General features: G+C 37.7%; 1 protein-coding gene across 12 annotated transcripts in view; it reads right to left on the reverse strand.

The window, feature by feature from the left end:
- Positions 1 to 13,194, reverse strand: part of KANK1 (KN motif and ankyrin repeat domains 1) — a 249,335-nt gene that overhangs the window by 71,831 nt on the left and 164,310 nt on the right. The window lies entirely within an intron of this gene.

A 13,194-nucleotide genomic window follows, 5' to 3' on the forward strand; every position in this document is an offset into this window, starting at 1 on the left:
CCAGCACTTTGGGAGGCTGAGGTGGGTGGATCACTTGAGGCCAGGAGTTCAAGACCAGGCTGGCCAACATGGCAAAACACCATCTCTACTACAACTACAAAAATTAGCTGGGTGTGGTGGTACATGCCTGTGATCCCAGCTACTTGGGAAGCTGAGGCACAAGAATCACTTGAACAGGGAGGCAGAGGTTGCAATGAGCCGAGATCACGCCACTGTATTCCAGCCTGCACAGCAGAGTGAGACCCTGTCTCAAAAAAAAAAAAAAGAAGACTCTGTCACTGGGTGTGGATCCTGGCAGTGTCTATGCAAAGAGAACAGTTGTATACTGTGTATTGATTTTTCTCAGTTATTGTTCATGCTGACAGGCGGCCTCAAATTGTGAGGCCTCATTCTTCTTAATGCTATGCAGATTCTTATGTCAGTGCATTGTATAAACCAGAAAAGGTTTGGCCACAGTCCATTCCTGTGTTACAGATAGACAAATTGCTTCTTTTCTCCCTCAGAGGACAGTGCAAACCAGTAAATCTTAAGTGGTACAATGGTGGCTTAGTTCTCCTAGCTAAGAAAAAAAACACTCCTGTGAAAGGATTTAGGAAAATACATCAACAGAGAAAATAAAGAATTTGTCTTCATCTCTATTTATTTTGGGAGACTGAAGGATGCTGATGCATGTTTTAGTAGATTGCCAAGTAAGGTACCATGAATGATGGAAACATTGCATGAGCTGACCCCATAAATACTTTACATTAGCTAAAATGATACAAATATGAAAAACAGCACACTAGAACTTTGATAAAAATATACCAATGCAAACAAGTAGTTAGATAAAATTGAGATTTGATATATACTGTAGCACTGTTAAACTATCAAATGCCACTACCTCAGTTAGAAACAAGATAATGCTGATGATAATATTGATGGTAATGTTGATGGCAGCTAATGTTAATACACCTCTTACTATCAGTTATTGAAATATAAAATGTCACCCAAAGTGTAACATTAAGTACTACTAATAAAAAAGACGTCACTAAATGATAAAATGCTTATTAAGAAATTACATTCACTATAAGACACATCCTCATTTCAGAGGCCATATGAGAAAAATGCATATCTTACAACTGATGCAATTGTTACATTCAAGGGACTTTTAAAAACACTTAACAGTTATTACCTTGTTTAAACTTCACAACAACCCTACAAAGTACTACCCCTTCTCTCCATTGTATACATAAGAAACAAGCACAGGGAGTTTTAGAACTTGCTTACATCACACAGCTAGTATGACAGCGCTGACATTTAAAGCTGAGCAATTCAGCCCTAGAGCTCTTGTGATTATGTGATTTAGAGTAAGGGCACTATTGTTTTAACAAATGAGAACTTAGGGCATAAATGAGTGATGCATATACGTAAGGTAGTCACCTTAGTTACGTATATGCTTACTGCCAGGAGGCTTTGCGCAAATCCTTTTTAGATAAGAAAGCTGCATCTCGGAATTTTATGCAATTTTTTTTTCTTTTTTGAGACGGAGTCTTGCTCTGTCGCCCAGGCTGGAGTGCAGTGGCGCAATCTCAGCTCACTGCAACCTCCGCCTCCCAGGTTCAGGCTATTCTCCTGCCTCAGCCTCTCAAGCAGCTGGGATTACAGGTGTGTGCCACCATGCCCAGCGAATTTTTGCATTTTTAGTAGAGATGGGGTTTCACCATGTTGGCCAGGCTGGTATAATACGTTTTTAGAGCAATTGTATTTGCAACCTTATTCCTTGGAGTAACACATTTAAGAGCCTGAAGTACTTACATGACACACAGGAAATGTTTCTCAGTACTTAACCAGTACACTCTTTTCTTCTTCTTCTTTTTTTTTTTTTTTGAGACGGAGTTTTGCTCTGTCACCCAGGCTGGAGCACAGTGGCGCCATCTCGGCTCACTGCAAGCTCCGCCTCCCGGGTTCACGCCATTCTCCTGCCTCGGCCTCCCAAGTAGCTGAGACTACAGGCACAGACCACCACGTCCAGCTAATTTTTTGTATTTTCAGTAGAGACGTGGTTTCACCGTGTTAGCCAGGATGGTCTCGATCTCCTGATGTTGTGATCCGCATGCCTCTGCCTCCCAAAGTGCTGGGATTACAGGTGTGAGCCACCATGCCTGGCCCCAGTACACTCTTTTCTAGACTGCACAGAATTAGTAGAGCAGGCTTGATTATCAAACTTGTTCTTTATATGAATGTCAACTGTTTCAAAAAATCAAATACTTTCTAAACTGAAAAACAAAAAAACAAACAAAAAAACCTCCAACAGGTAGAAGGTTCTAAATGCAATGGTAGGAGTTTCAAAATTGCATAAAAACTAAGGCAGGATACTGGAATCAGATTCTTGCCACTCAAAATAAGAATTATACTTTAAAAATGGAGATGAAAGCTGGCTTCACTCCTCCCCACAGAATAACCAAAATAAATATACATCATCGAGATTATCACCAGCAATCTCCCAGAACTCATGAAAGAGAATGGGTCAGTTCCTGGAGCCACTGAGAAGTAAAAAAAAAAAAAAAAAAACAAAACTCCAGCAGACAGCAAGAGAATCAGATTTTCATATCTGTGACACCCTTCCCCCAATCTGCTTGGTATCAAGCACATGTAAAACTTCCCCCAACTCAGATTCTACACTGGAAAAAAGTGAGATTAAGTTGGACACATAACTTACCTACCATCTTGGCTTCTTTGGCAGGAGACCTATCCATGCCTCAACCCATGAGAAGCATCAGGAGTGCCTGAAGGGAGATACCACCCTGTGGACAGCCAGACACAAAGGGAGGAGGCAGGATTACCATCTCCAGCCCTGGAAGCTCCGCTCTGTAACTCAACCAAAGGAGATGCCAAATCAAGAGTGGCTGTTTAGCAGCACTACGCTGTAGGAGGTAGATTCCACAGGTCTCTTGGGCATGAACTCCTAGCCAGCCTTTCCATACCACAGGGATAGCTCCTTTGGAACCTCCCCCATTCCAGCCAGGCAATCCTCTGATCCTTTGCTAGAAGAACAGAGGCAAACCTGGGTTTTAAGTACCATTTAGTGCTGAAAAAGAGGCAGTGACCTAGCAGGAAAAATGTGTAAGAAATTCAACAGATAAATTACAAATAATCTCTAAGCAAACATACCAGTAAAAACCAAAACAGACTAGACAGAGAAGACTGGAATAAATAATAAATCCTTTAATGCAAAGACACAGACATATATCCGTAAGAACATGGAACCACGACCTCCCCAAATGTATAAAGCAAGGAACCAGTAACTGACCCTAATGAGATGGTGATTCATGAGCTCTCTGACCAAGAATTCAAAATAGCAGTTTTACAGAAACTCAGGGATCTCCAAGATAACACAGAAAAGCAATTCAGAAACTTATTAGAGGAATTTAATGGAGATTGAAGTGATAAAAAATCAAACGAATCTTGAAACTGAAAAATATATTTGCTAACTGAAAAATTTGTTGGAGGCTCTCAACAGCAGAATGCATCAAGCAGAGGAAAGAACCAGTGAGCCCAAAGACAGGCTCTTTGAAATTACATAGAGGAGAAAAAGTAAAATGAATGGAAAGATATTATACAAAGATTGCCTACAAGATACAGAAAATTACCTTAAAAGACCAAATCTAAGAATTATTGGTGTTCAAGAGAAAGTTGAGCAAGAGTGAGGGGTAGAAAAAAGCTTACTCAATAAATAATAACAGAAAACTTTCCAAAATATGAGAAAAATATCCAGGTAGAGGAAGGTCAGAAAACACTAAACAGATTTGACCCAAATAAAACTACACCCAAGGCATATAATAATAAAACTCTCAAAGGTCAAGGACAAAAAGAAGATACTAAAAGCAGCAAGAAAAAAAGGAGGAAATAACATACAAAGAAACTCCACTTCATTTGGCAACACACTTCTCAATGGAAACCATAAGTCAGGAGGAAGTGGAATGATATTTTCAAAGTGCTGAAAGAAAAAACCCCAAAAATCCTGCTATTCTCAAATACTTTATCCAGCAAACAGCAGAAATATCCTTCAAGTATGAAGGAGAGAAAGTCTTTTTCTGACAAACAAAAGCTAAGAGAATTTACCACCACTAGATCTGTCTTACAAGAAATGTTGAAGATGGTTCTTCAATCTGAAATGAAAAAACATTAATGTGCAAAAAGAACACATTTGAAGGTATAACACCTACAGGTAACATCAAGTATAGAAACCCCCAGAACATTCAAATACTGTAATTGTCATATGCAGTCCACCCATAAGTTACCCATAATTCTAGTATGACACCTAGAAGACAAATCTATCAAAAACCATAACAGCTACAGCAACCTGTTAAGAGATAGGCAATATAAAAATACGTAAATTCAGACCAACAAAAGTCAAAATGTTAGGGGATGGAATTAAAGATGGAGGGTTGTTTTAAAGTTTTTTATTTATTCTTTTTTTTTTGTGATCTAAGACAGGGATCTCCAACTCTTGAGCCATGGACCAGTACTGGTCCGTGGCATGTTAGGAACCAGGACACACAGCACTGCCTGCTCCACCTCCTGTCAGATCATCAGCAGCATAGATTCTCATAAGAGTGCAAACCCTATTGTGAACTGCAAGTGCGAAGGATCTAGGTTGAGCGTTCCTTATGAGGATCTAATGCCTGATGATCTGAGGTAGAACAGTTTCATCCCAAAATCATCCCCACTGCCCGATCTATGGAAAAATTGTCTTCCATGAAACTGGTCCCTGGTGCCAAAACAGACTGGGGACTGCTTATCTAAGTTAAGCTGTCATCTCTTTAAAATAACTTGTTATAAGATGTTTTCTATAAGCCTCATGGTAACCACAATGTAAAAACCTATAATAAACACACTAAAAAAAAAAACCAACAAATTAAAACATAGTTCTAGAGAAAGTCACTTAACCATAAAGGATGACAGGAAGAAAGGAGGAGAAGAGTTACAAAACAACCAGCATACAAGAAACAAAATGGTAATTCTCCATTCAGAAATTTATCAGAGAAATTTAACAAAGAGACATTATTCAAAAAAATCAAACAAATCTTAGAACTGATTAATACATCTGATGGACTGAAATTCAGCTCCCAAGTATATAAAGCAAACATTAATAGATACAAAGACAGAGAGATAAAGATTGTAATACAATAATAGTGGAGGACGTCAAATACCCCACTTTCACCAATAAACAGATCATCTAGACAGAAAATTAACAAAGAAACCACTATATCAAACTACACATCAGACCAAATAGGTCCAACTGATATTTACAAAACACTTCACTCAACTATTCAGAATACACATTTGTTTCATCAGTACATGGAACATTCCCCAGAATAAACCATATTTTAGGCCACAAAACAAGTCTCAACAAAATTTTAAAAGTAGAAATCATATCAAATATCTTTTCTGACCACAATGGAATAAAACTAGATATCAATAACAAGAGGAATTTTGGGCTGGGTGTGATGGCTCATGCCTGTAATCCCAGCACTTTGGGAGGCTGAGGTGGGTGGATCATCTGATGTCAGGAGTTCGGGACCAGCCTGACCAACATGGCAAAACCCTGTCTCATTAAAAATACAAAAATTCGCTGGGTGTGGTGGTATACACCTGTAATCCCAGCTACTTGGGAGGCTGAGGCAGGAGAATCACTTGAACCCAGGAGGTGGAGGTTGCAGATTGCGCCACTGCACTCCAGCCTGGATGACAGAGGGAGACTCCATCTCAAAAAAAAAAACAACAAAAAAAAACCACCTTTGGAAATTATACAAAAACATGGAAATTAAACAACATGCTCCTGAATAAACAACGAGTTGATGAAGAAATAAGAACATTTAAAAATTTCTCAAAACAAATAAAAATGGAAACACAACATACCAAAATCTATGAGATACAGTAAACACAGTATTAAGAGGGAGGTTTATAGCAATAAACATCTACATCAAAAAAGTTGAAAGACTTCCAAAAGACAACCTAATAATGTAGCATCTCAAGGAACTAGAAAAGCAAGACCAAGCCAAACCCAAATTTACTAAGAGAAAGGAAATAATAAAGATCAGAGCAAAAACAAATGAAATTGAGATTGAAACATTACTGAAGATCAACAAAACAAAAGTTTAGTTAAAAAAAAAATGACAAAACTTTAGCAAGACTAACTAAAAAGAGAGGACCCAAATAAATAAAATCAGAAACAAAAAAGATACAAAACAACAGAGACCACAGGAGTACAAAGAATCATTAGAGACAATTGCCAACAAATTGAAAAATCTAGAAGACAAAGATACATTCCTGGACATATACAACCAAAATTGAACCATGAAGAGAAAACCTCGACAAACCAATAGCAAGTAGTAAGATCAAAGCTATAATTAAAAGTCTCCTATCAAAGAAAAATCCAGGAACTGATGAATTCTACTAAACATTTCAAGAAGAACTATAATAATTCTATTCAAACTCTTCAAAAAAAAAAAAATTGAAGAGGAAGGAATGCTCAAACTCATCCTGCAAGGCGGGCATTACCCTGATATCAAAACCTGATAAGGCCACAAAAAAAAAAAAAAAAAAAAGACGATAGGCTAATTTCACTGATGAACACAGAAAAATCCTCAACAAAAAATATTAACAAATTGAATTCAACAACATATTAAAAAGATCATTCAACATTATCAAGTGGGATTCAACCCAGGGATGCAAAGATGGTTCAGCATATGCAAATCAATAAATGTGATACACATTAACAGAACCAAGAACAAAAACCATATGATCATTTCAATAAGTGCTGAAAAGTATTCAATAAAATTAAATATCTCTTTTGATAAAAACCCTCAACAAACCGGGTACAGAGGAAACATACCACAAAATAATAAAGGCCATATATGACAAATCCACAGCCGACATCATACCAAACAGGGAAAACCTAAAAGACTTTCCACTAAGATCTGGAACAAGACAAGGGTGTGCACTTTCACTACTTTCATTCAACATAAAGTGGAAGTCCCGGCCAGTTAGTCAAGAAAAATAAATAAAGGTGTTCATATTGGAAAGAAAGAAGTCAAATTTGCTTTGAATGTAGATGACAGGATCTTCTATTTTTAAAAACCAAAAAACTATTAGAAGTAATAAGTGAATTCAGTAAAGTTGCAGGATACAAAGCCAACATACAAAATTCAGTAGCATTTACATATACCAATAGTGAACAATCTGAAAAAGAAGAAAGCAATCTAATTTATCGAATCTACACAGAATGTAAAATACCCAGGACTCTTTTTTTTTTTTTTTTTTTTTTGAGACAGGGTTTTACTCTGTCACCCAGGTTGCAGTGCAGCAGCGTGATCACAGCTCACTGCAGTCTTGATCTCTTGGTCTCAAGCAATCCTCTGACTTCAGTCTCCCAAGTAGCTGCAACCACAGGCACATGCCACCACGTCTGGCTAATATTTTGATTTTTTTGTAGAGATGAGGTCACACTATGCTGCCCAGGCTGGTCTCAAACTCCTGGGCTCAAGCAATTCTCCTGCTTTGGCCTCTCAAAGTGTTGGGATTGAAGGTGTCAGCCACCGTGCCTGGCCCCTGAGAATCAATTTAACCAAAGTTGTGAAAGATCTTTACAAGGATCACTATAAAAATCTGATTAAATAAATAGAAGATGAATCAAAAAATGGAAAAGATATTATTGCATGCTCATGGATTGAGAGAATATTGTTAAAATGACAATCCTAACCAAAGCAGTTTACTGATTCAATGTAATCCCTATCAAAATACCACCGATATTCCCCATAGAAATAGAGCAGACAATCCTAAATTTTATATGGAACCACAAATAACCAAAGCAATCTTGAGCAAAAAGAGCAAAGCTGGAGGCTTCACACTACTTGACCTAAAAATATACTACAAGGCTATAGTAGCCAGATCAGCATGGTACTGGCATAAAAAACAGACACAAACACCAACTGAACAGAATAGTGAACCCAGAAATAAATCCATGCCATTTGCAGCCAACTAATTTTTGACAGAGGTGCCAACAATATGCAACAGGGAAAGGACAGTCTCTTCGATAAATGGCACTGGGAAAACTGGACAACTATATGTAGAAGAATGAAACTAGACCTCTATCTCTCACCATGTACAAATATCAAATACATATGGATTTAGACTTAAATCTAACACCTGAAATTATAAAACTACTAAAAAAAAAAACATTGGGGAAATGCTCCAGGACATTGGTCTGGGCAAACATTTTTTGTTTAAGTTCTCAAAAGCATAGACAACAAAACCAAAAATGGACAAATGGGATTACATCAAGCTGAAAAGCTTCTGCACAGCAAAGGAAACAGTCAACAAGATGAAGAAACAACCCATAGAATGAGAGAAAGTATTTGCAAACTACCCATCTGACAAGATAAATAACCAGAATATATAAGGAGCTCAAACAACTCAATAGCAAGAAGTCATTAATCTGATTTTAAAAAGGGCAAAAGGCCTGAACAGGTATTTCTCAACAGAGGACAAACAAATGACCAAAGGGTATAAGAAGTGCTCAACATCAGTAATTATCCAGAAAATGCAAATCAAAACCACAATGAGATATAGTTTCACCCCAATTAGAATAGCTTTTATCAAAAAAGACAGGGAATAACATGCTGGTGAGGATGCAGAGAAAGAAAAATCCTCACACATAGTTGGTGGGAATGTAAATTAGTACAGCCACTATAGAAAACAGTTCAGAGGTTCCTCAAAAATGTAAAAGTAGAATACTATATGATCCAGCAATTCCACTACTGAGTATTTATCTAAAAGAAAGAAAACCAATATATTGAAGGGAGATCTGTACTTGCATGTTTATTGCAGCACTATTCATAATAGACAAAATATGGAATCAACCTAAGTGTCCATCAATGGATGAATAAAGAAAATGTGGAGGCCAAGGCAGGTGGATCGCTTGAGTCCAGGAGTTTGAGACCAGCCTGGACAACATAGCAGGACTCTGTCTCTACAAAATAATAATAAATATTTAAAAAGAAAATGTGGTAAAAATACACAATAGAATATTATCCAGCCATAAAAAGAATTAAATCCTGTCATTTGGAGTAAGATGGATGAAACTGGGGGTCATTATGTTCAGTGAAACAAGCAAAGCACAGAAAGACAAATATCGCATGTTCTCACTCATATGTGGGAGCTACAAAAGTGAATCTCATGAAGGTAGAGAGTAGACAGGTGGTTACCGGAGGCCGGGAAGGGTAGCGGGGATGGGGAATGAAGAGCAGTTGATTAATGGGTACAAATACACTTAGAAGAAATAAGACTTGGTGTTTGATAGATCAGTAGGATAACTACAGTTAACATTAATCAAGTGTATATTAATACAGTCAAAATAGCTTGAAGAGAGTAATTCAAATGTTCCTAGCATAAACAACAGATAAATATTTAAGGTGATTGATATCCCAATTACCCTGATTTGATTATATGAATCTATCAAATTATCACATGGACCCACAAAATGTGTACATTTAATATATATCAATTTTAAAAATGAAAAATATGAAAGGAGAAACCATTTTGATATGAAAGTTCTAGAATCTTTTTATAATACATCACAGTACTTTTTTGTTCATTTAACAATAAAATTCAAAAGGCAATATAATTAACTTCAACTAAAATCTGGAAAAGACAGAATATACAAAAATTATTCAATCTTGCAACCCTAACAATTGTTATCACTGGAAGCTACTTTCAATATTTTATATACTTGTATGAATATTTTAATTAATTACCATAATACATTTTAAAGATCTACAATATCCTAGAATGTGTACAGGCACTCTTTAGTTTCTATGTTGGAGGCATAACATAGACTAAGGCATTGTATCTTCCCTAGAAGTTCACACACTAGGGCTGGAGGCAAATATTACAGAAACAATTATAAGAGTAGTGTATACACAGTTCAATTCCAATCCATAGAAAGTTGGTCTTATTTTGCCTGAAAAGGGTGCAAGTGGTCAAAAAAATTATTCATAATAAGAGATCACTTGGCCTAAGTCTTAAAGGATGAGTGAGTGCTTTTCAGGACAAGAAAGGTAGAAGAGCACTGTAGGCAGAGGGGATGGCACATGCAAAGGCGGAGGATGAGAAGAAGTGCATGGCAAGTAGCAGGTGGGGCCAGAGCACAGTCTCTTTATGAGGGCTTAGTCGTAAACGAAGCAAACTGCCAGAGACAAAGGTGACCTAAGGACACTGGGTAATAAAGAGGAACCTTAAGGAACTAGATTCTACAAGAACCAAACTGAAAAACACACATACACAAATACGAATATTTTACCCTAACAAAAAATGCAGAGCTCATTTGATTTCAAGTAAGTTAGTCTTTCATATGGGCAACCAAAAACCTGTCTTATTATACATCAAGTATGATTACTCACATATTCCTGTAGACTACACAAAAATAGTCAATAATTAAAGTAACAAAAGTATGTTGGAGTAGAAACTCTGGCCACAGTTTATTATCTGATTATCTTCTGGTGATTTCCAATACTAGCTCCTACCATACGAAGAGTAGGGGTAATATTAACCAGCTCTTAGATATTTTGCAACCAAATTACCCAACATGACCCAATCCCATTTGGCTTCCTCGAATATAGTAGATAATTTTCTTGGTATGAATGGGTTAGAGGTGAAGAGAAATCTCAATTACGGGTCAAGATCTAAATTATAATCTGTGTTAGTTTCTATTGCTACAAAGCAATACCTGAGACTGGGTAATTTATAAAGAAATGAGGTTTATTTTGGCTCATGGTTCTGCAAGATGTACAGGAAGTGCAGTGCCGGCATCTGCTTCTGGTGAGGGCCTTGAGAAACTTAGAGAAGGAAAGGGGGAGCCGGCATATTACATGGTGAGGTGTGGAACAAGAGAGCGAGAGGGAAAGTGCCAGGCTCTTTTTTAACAACCAGCTCTCTCATGAAGTCAAGGGAAAAAGCTCATTATTATAGGAAGGCACCAAGCCATTCATGAGGGATCTGCCCACCATGATCCAGACATCTCCCACCAGGCCCCACCTCCAACATTGGGGATCACGTTTTAACATGAAATTTGGAGGGGACACAGATCGAAACCAGATCAGAATCTTACTTGGATACTGGCTTTCATTTCTAATGTAGGAAAAAGGTTGAGATTTGCTTATTAGGGAAATTTTATGCTGTGTTTGTCCAAACGATTATACTTGCAACTTTATTCTGTGGGGTAATATAGGTAAGAAGCTGGTGGAGGTATTTTTATCACAGGCACTGGAACAAATTAAAATGTCGACAATAAAGAGAAAATATGGAAGAAACAACAGTAAATAAATTCATTTATTCATTCAACAAATGAGTGCCCATTGTGTGCCAGGCACTGTTTCCTGTTTTTGGCACTTAAGATAAACCAATGAACAAATTAGATACCTACCCACCCTCTCCCCCAAAGTAACCTAACTACAGAACTGTGCTTTGGGACCAAAGAAAATTAAATGTAGGTTCATACTGTGCTTAACAGATTAGCTGTACTGAAAGCTAATTCCTGACTCATCTTTTTTGCCTTAGATATTAGTCCATTCTCACAATGCTAATAAAGACACACCAGAGACTGGGTAATTTATAAAGGGAAGAGGTTTAACTGACTCACAGTTCAGCACGGCTGGGCAGGCCTCAGGAAACTTACAATCATGGCAGAAGGGGAAGCAAACGCATCCTTCTTCACATGGCAACAGCAAGGAGAAGTGCCAAGCCAAAGCGGAGAAAGTCCCTTATAAAACCATTAGATCTCATGAAAACTATTAGAAGAACAGAATCAGGGTAACTGCCCCCATGATTCAATTACCTCCCATCGAGTCCCTCCCACGACACACGAGATTATGGGAACTACAATTCAAGATGAGATCTGGGTGAGGATACAGCCAAACCATACCACCTTATTTGAAGAGTTCGCGTGATAGCATCTGCCTCCTTGTGTCCCAAAGTGGGCGTGAGTGTGTTCAACCTTCCTAGAAACCTTCACTGCTCATCCATTCTACATCATGAAAGTAAACATTAGTATCTTTCCAAGAGTGTACACAAGGGCTGCACTGCCAAGGAACAGGTTAAAACCATCTCGGAGCCTGCAAATGCTTTCAGAATCCCGTGCTGGCTCTGCTCCAGCTGGGTCTCTGAGACCCACACAGCTTCCTGAACATTTAAAGATAACTGACACTTGCAAAGTTTCTTTCCAAGAAACTGTCTATGGTGAAGGTTTATTAGATCATGAAAACCTAGGCCGAAAATCAGCTGTTCTGCTACAAAAGAAAGCAGCGATAGTCTAAAGAAGAGCATCAGAATGAAAATCAGAATGATTAAACTTTCTTTTTTCAGTTAACCAACTTTATGTTTCTTCCTGACTTGGGAGGAAAATAATTTTATGACTCAGTATAGGTACAATAAAACAGTATTTATTGATTTGCTTTCATTTGTTTGTAACAGATTTAGGGAAAACAGACCCTAGCAGAAACCTAAACCTTGACTTTATAAATATGACTGTATTAGTGGGGTCTTGCTCTTACTGAGCAAGCATTCCTACTGCTGGTAGTTTCAACTAAAGTATCAGTGCTTTTACCTATTTAAGCATTAAAGAACAACAATGTAGTAGCCACAGATATAAGAGTTAGTTTAGTATGATTTGAAAGGCTTTCTGTTCATTTCTTATTTATTTTAAATGTACAGTTCTCATTTATTTTCTGCTTAGCAAAAATTTTTCCTTTAATTCCACTGAGATTGGATTCTTGTATGACCTTCTCTAATCAACTCTTAAACTGATGAATACTGTTAATGACAAGCTCAAGTGTGCCTGGGACTGTCACTAAGTAAAAGGGGGACATGTAACACATACTCAGATTCATTTTTTTCTGAAAACAAGTTTTATTTAAATAAGGGTTTAGGCCTGGCATGGTGGCTCATGCCTGTAATCTTAGGACTTTGGGAGGCCGAGGTGGGTGGATCACCTGAGGTCAGGAGTTTGAGACCAGCCTGGCCAACAAGGTGGAACCCCATCTCTCCTAAAAATACAAAAATTAGCCAGGCATGGTGGCGAGTGCCTGTAATCCCAGCTACTCGGGAAACTGAGGCAGGAGAATCACTTGAACCCAGGAGGCGGAGATTGCAGTGAGC

Source organism: Pongo abelii, chromosome 13 (genome assembly GCF_028885655.2).
Source record: "Pongo abelii isolate AG06213 chromosome 13, NHGRI_mPonAbe1-v2.0_pri, whole genome shotgun sequence".
In the NCBI taxonomy this organism is placed as follows: domain Eukaryota; kingdom Metazoa; phylum Chordata; class Mammalia; order Primates; family Hominidae; genus Pongo; species Pongo abelii.